Here is a 6371-nt window from a genome sequence, read left to right on the forward strand (position 1 = left end):
ACTGGGCTCAGGGAGAATTCCAGACTGCACCAAGGCTCGCCAACTCCAAGCTTGGCATCCTCGGATGGGGGGTGTGGGGTGCTGCGGGGGTGGAGTACGCGGGAGGAAGGCCAAGGAAAAGCTGGCGAGAGGTTGCTCTGGTACATCCTATCCATGCTTAAGGCGAAGGAGCAAGCTATGCGCTTCCTGAGCACTTTCTAGCTGTTCCTGGGCCATCCCTACAGGAATGTCGGAAGTCGAGTTATCCACTCACTCTTATCCGGGTTGATAATTTTTGATTCTCTCCTAACCCCTTCTGTACCTTACCTTCAGATGTTCTGACAGCCTGCCTTTCTTTAATAGACACGGGGAGGATAAGAGAAATGGTCGTTTAATAGGTTTTTCAAAAATTCACAGCAGCAAGAACAACGCCTTGCTGACTTGAGGAAATATACAAACAACTCCTAGCTATGAACTTAGTTACCTCGTAGAGCTCTGTCAGCTTGTTTATAAATATGCGTCTTAAGAGCCCTGAATTCCCTGAAAAACATTCGGTGTCTCTTAAATGAAAGACATATGATGCAAGCTCTAGAGTACTTGTAAACCCATAAAGGTCCAGCTCGCAGAGGAAACTACAGAAGAGCCAGGGTCCACAGCTGCCTAGTAAACCCGTTTCCACCCCACACCTCAACCCCACTTCTGATGGTAGTGGTTGGAGGGATGGGTGCAAGGTGTCACCAACCCCATTTAATATCCCTGGAGCCTCTTGGAAATGCAAATCTATTACACAGAGTCCTGTATGTTTGGGGACATGTAACCACATGTGCCCAAAACATAGGGAACAGCTAATGGCAAACTCCCATAACGAATGCTTAATCTGCAGTTTTTGGCAAGAAGCTGGGTCTCTGGTTGCCAAGAGCTGCATTAAATGGATTCTGAGAGGTTGAGATGGAGTTTATGGTAATGTCACAGCTCTAACCATTGGAGCCTTAAATAATAAATTTAAAATAATACTAATTAAAACAATAATAATTAAATGATTTCTGGAAGGCACAAGAAGGGAGAAGAAACTGGAGGCTGATTGGATTGGAGGGTGTCTTGCCCTCTCTGAGATTTACCTGGGCATTTTCTGCCTGGTGCTTTGAGGATAACCTTCTTGGAAATTGACCACAGCACTTTGATAAATACTTTCAGCTACTCTATCCAGAGCCTACATGGCTCTTTCCTCTTCAGCAGGCTTTAAAAACCTGCTTCTAATCCACATTCCTCATCCCAGCCTCCCCAGTTCCAAAGGGTCAGTATGGCTAGGGCCCCAGGGTGCAGTGCCTGGAGGAACCATGGCTGGCCAGAGAGACCCAGTTTATTAAACCAGGTTCTAATTGGGATTTTATCTCAGCATACTCAGTTCATCACCCCCAGGCTACCATTCCCTTCTTTCCTCCACCTTTCTATTTCTCCTTCGAGAGAATTCTTCATCACTTTCCATACCTGGAACCTGGGTTCTAAATCCAGGATTCAGCTCCCCATCTTTCATGTTAGTGAAGAAATCTACCTGGCAAAAAGCACTTGCAGGAGGTGGTGGGAGTGGGGTGAGAGTGGGGGTAGGAGAGGGACAGAGATGGGGAGCCATCAATTTCTTTTAAATCCTAACAAAATTTAGGACATTCTAGGATGCTGGCACTTTCAGATCCCAGGGTGCAGCTACTGATGCTTCTTCACATCTCCTTGATGGGATTGAGGCAGAGTCAGGAAGGCATGTGCAGAGTCCAGGAAGCAAAAGGATGAGGGTTAACATGACCTATTGCAGGTTCAAGTCTCAGCCTCTTTGCAACACTGTTTTCTCGTTTCTCTGGCACCAGGGATGCTAACACAGCGGAAAGGCTGTTTTGTGAAGTGACTCTGATGTTCTGATTTGAAGTTACATTTAACATTCCTGCAACCAGTTTGTGGTTGTTCCTGCTGTTGTTGTTAGGTGCCAGCTCGCCAAACACAGTGATTTGGGATGTGTTTAAAGTTTTCTTTATTTAGTTCCCTTTAGAGCCTAGAATTAAAGTAATTAAATTAAAACTAGTTTAAAAGCCCACTGAAATGACTGACTCCTCCTCTCCCCCCCCCCCACATACAAAGGTAATTTCAGGTAAGTCAAGTTCAGATAAGGGATTGGCTGTCAGTTTGACTTATTTTACATTAAAAAAAATTCTCATGGTCTGAAAGTTGCTTTTGATGCCTCCCTCCCCCATGAGACTATATTTTGGGAAATGAAAAATATTTTGAGTACATACATCAAAGCAACAGTTGAAGCAATGTGTACACCACTCTGGTTCCTTTCTCAACTTCTTGAAAGAAATGTCACACTTATATAGTAATAGTGGGAATGTCAAGATAGGATTGCAAGAATTTTCATCTTAGCCCTTTCTTTTTTTGGCAAGAGTTTGAGGCATACTAGTAAGTAAAGCTAGGAAAAATGCGTGCTGAATTAGATGAACTATGACAAATGTAGAAAAGCAGGAGTCTGGAGAGGGGAGGGGAAGCTGGGTGGAGAGAAAACTCTCATGAAAAAGTACTAAAATAATTGAATGTCATGTAGGATGGCAAGAAGCCAGGTGGCCTCATGTTTTGTGTGTGCTCTGCTGCTGCTTTCCTTCCCTGGCTTCATCTTCACCCTTCCCACAGCTCTACAGACATAACAGATACAGAAATATAGTCTGCATCGAAGCAGCTCAAGAGGTTTTCATCAAAATAAAAAATATATATGTACATATATATACACAAACACAAAGAAACATTTCAGCTTTCCTTCAAAATATCTGTTCCATCATCTACTCCAGAAAACACACCTATAGACTAATATATAACTTTGTCATATTTTTGAAGCTTCTGTATTTTAATTTAAAAAACAATGGCCTGAATTTTAATCAGTCCTGTCAGTCTTTCAAGTGTGCTGTTAACAAAGCTCTCAAATATAATGGATTAAATTTACCTGTGATTTCAATCATAGTACGTATACTGGTATTTTAGAAATTCACATGCTTTTTCGAAGACCTACGCTTGTTTTTGAATTTCAACTTGTTTCAGTAATAGTCTCTTACAGAGTTGCCCTTTTCTTAAAGAGAGAAATGGATTTAATTTCTGCTCTCCTGAAGGATCTAATTTAAATGTGAAAGTCTAAAATGACTATTTTCCCCACTTGCAAATACTGTGACTTATCTAACATGCCACTGTTTACATTTAGTAGAGAAATGTATTTTATTACAAATATTAAAAAATCATAATTCAACTGCAATAATATAATTACCTTTATTTCTCTTTATGGCTGTCGTCATTGCTCCAGGAAGTTCTAGATATAATAAAATAAAAAGACAGTTAAAGTTAGATCTCTTTTATGACACATATACTTTCGTATAGTGCATAATTGAGCTAAACTGTATTCAATTCATAAACCCAGATTTCACTAGCATATTGTTAATCGCTTACCTATAACATGTCTTCCACCGTTTTATTTGAGATATGAATTGTTTAAGCTTCTATCCAATATGTTTTCGATACATTTTTCCTGCTGATTTATTAGCTATCTCTTAAAGACAGAACTTACTTTCAAAAAGATGCTGTGCAAACACTTTTACGAGTTGAGGTTTCGCGTCTCAGGGAAAGACTTAACATCTCAATACAGATGGAAGCAAAAACGACAGGACGGATGTTTCTCCTTTGGACTGGAATTATATACAATGTAAGTATAAAGTCCATGGTCATTAAACACACCCGATCAGGGTAGGGCCAATAGACATAATCAAGGCAGATCCAAACCGAGAGGAGCAGATTCTCCTCCTGTTAGACCCCCACCTACTGTGCCCCTCCCTCGCCCACGAATACCCTTTACCTCTGGACAAGAGAACAGGGTTTGGGTGCCGAGGAGCTGCGCTTAGAACGCACCTCATCGTAAGCAGCTGAAAACCATTCGTAATCTAGTTTAACCTCTTTGCCGCGGTGCTCTGTGAATTCAACAGAAAGAAAAACACAAACACGGTCATTACATCAAGGATTAGTCGGGGAGGGGAGAAGGGTGGGGGGATGGGGAGGGCGCCAACTCCTTCATTCGAAAAATCATTAAAGAACTTTAGAGAAAGGTCAAGATTAATATTCACTCAACTTCTCCTTTCCAACCTGTCCTGCCTGTCCCCAACAACATGGATTTCCGCTGTGGATTTTGATAAAGTAAACTTTAACCTGCAAAGTGCCGTAAGTAGAGATGCGGAATAAAAAAGTCTCTGTGGCTCGCAAAAGGAGAGCCGAGCCCCTGGGATGCCCCTCGCTGGGGCGCAGGCTGGACCGGGGCTGCGAGCGGCGCCTCGGCCGCGCGAACCCGCATTCCAGAGTCCGCGCGCGTGTCCCACCGCGGCCGCGGTCGACCTCACGCCGGCGCTCTTCAGTCGGGAACCTGAGAAAGGCTAAGAGTCGAGCGAACTTCCGAGGCCGGTCGGAGCGCCCCCTTGCACCGGTGGTTCGCCACCTGGTGCGCGCCTCTGGGGTAGGACCACCCTCCCGGCTACCGGCCCGGGGGAGCCGCAGGGGACCGCCCTGGCGGGCCTCTGGGCTGACGGCTGCGTCTCCAGACGCCGCCTGATTTGACCTCAAGGCTGTAGGCGAAGTCACCTACCGGCCGGGGACGACGCTGTGGTTAAGAGAGCAGATGTGGAGGAGTCTCTGTTCTGAGCAAAGAGAATGAAGTTTCCTCTCTCCTGAAAACTTAAAAGAGCCTCGACGACTACAGAAAGAAGTTAGTGGTTAACCGATTTGCTGCTAATATTTCATCAGTGGTGCTCTCCCTCCTTTAATGTCTAACTCTTGGGAAAACAACATATTTTAAGCTTTCCATCCAAATATTGATATTGGCAAATAGATCATCAAACAGTCCCCTGGTAAGGACAGGGCGCTTTTTGTTTCACAAGTTGGCAACCAGAATTATTCCATATCACAAATTGCTGCAGATTTAGGGGATAAAGCAGAAGACGTGTGACTCTTTAACAGTAACGTGTGGGCGTGAGTGTGTGAAGTAGCGCACACCTCACTCTTGTACCTGCCTTCCACCGGGAATGAGCACCTCTCCCGTTAGGGAGAGCCAGGTTTCACCCTGATTGCAAGAGGTTCCTAGCGGATACATATGTAAATGCAAGGCAATGATCCGGTCTCTTCTTAAGATCTTGTTTTGCAGTAAAAAATTCTCAACCTTCACTGCATTTTTAAAAAAATGTCCTTTTTGTTAAACAAAACCGACGCACTACCTTTAGCAGGGTGGTGCCCGACGCATTGGAGGTCGTCTACAGGAAAGGAATCCTCCGGTCCTTAGCGGATTACGTCATTTCTTAGCTCCCAGAGGCAGATGCCCCATGGACCTTTGTTATAAAGTCAGATCAGTCAAACACTTTCCTACGTTCACAGTTTGCTCTCGGAGATAACAAAATGTCATGAACACACAATTTATTAATAAAGTTCAAATATAACAAGCAGTTAAAATATTTACTGCCATTCTACCAAATCCTTCAGCGAGTATTTTCTCAAGTTCCCCAAGAGAAAGAAAGAAAAAAGTTGGCTTTAAACAATTCATTTATATTTTATTCTTTGTGAGATTTCAACCACTTGTGCAATACATATATATGTGTTGCATGTATATATGTATATATATATATATATATGTAGTAAGCTCAGTTCTTAAGGAGAACTTTAATTTTAAAGGAACTTGTTTGGGGGGAAATCTCTTTAATACAGTTACTTATAGGGAAGCCACATATTTCCAATAAAGTTCATTTCTGATTAACATTAATGAAATTATTTCTCTTACCCTGTATTTGATTCACATGTCCTACTTTTGCGGAGAGGGAATTGCAGTCATTCTTTTGCTGCATTAAGAATTGCTCAATAATTGAATTGAATTAAACAAAATCTAAGTAACTGATTTCTGTTTTTAGTAAGAATGCTCTTTAATCTTGCATTCTTTTTAATGTTAATACAACTTTGAATATTGTCTTAGAGTTTAAAAAGAGATATAAATCTTGGCAAAATAAATAAAGAGACTTTATTAATGTAATTTTTATTTTTCAGGAAATAAAATAGATCTATGGGCAATGTTTAACTTGAACTATATGAGCTTCTTTGGGCATCTTTAACTGCTGGATCACAGTTGAGGCAAACTGTATAGGATGGATATAAGAGCTTCTCTAAAGTATCTCTTGCAACTTTTTGGCTCTAGAAGTGAACACTGAGGAATCCTGTAAATCATTAAAAAAAAATTCCTTCAAGTACTATCTATTCAAAGTGGACCTTAATTCGATTCAATATTTTCACCAAAAACTAAAACATAGTTTGCACTTACAAAATTTTATGAAGTATGCCTTCCT

The 6371-nt window shown here is 41.9% G+C and overlaps 1 protein-coding gene across 1 annotated transcript in view; it reads right to left on the reverse strand.

Annotated features, from left to right (window-relative positions):
• ALX1 (ALX homeobox 1) overlaps window positions 1-4307 on the reverse strand; it is a 28860-nt gene extending 24553 nt beyond the window's left edge. The window contains exons 1-4 of the mRNA XM_060164809.1: window positions 4204-4307; window positions 3857-3968; window positions 3572-3689; window positions 3275-3316 (exon numbers count right to left, since the gene is read on the reverse strand). The gene's annotated coding sequence lies outside the window, so the exon portion shown is untranslated. The remainder of the gene's footprint in view (window positions 1-3274; window positions 3317-3571; window positions 3690-3856; window positions 3969-4203) is intronic.
• Window positions 4308-6371: the final 2064 nt, after the last annotated feature.

The sequence above is a fragment of the Lagenorhynchus albirostris genome, chromosome 11, assembly GCF_949774975.1.
Source record: "Lagenorhynchus albirostris chromosome 11, mLagAlb1.1, whole genome shotgun sequence".
NCBI classification, from domain to species: domain Eukaryota; kingdom Metazoa; phylum Chordata; class Mammalia; order Artiodactyla; family Delphinidae; genus Lagenorhynchus; species Lagenorhynchus albirostris.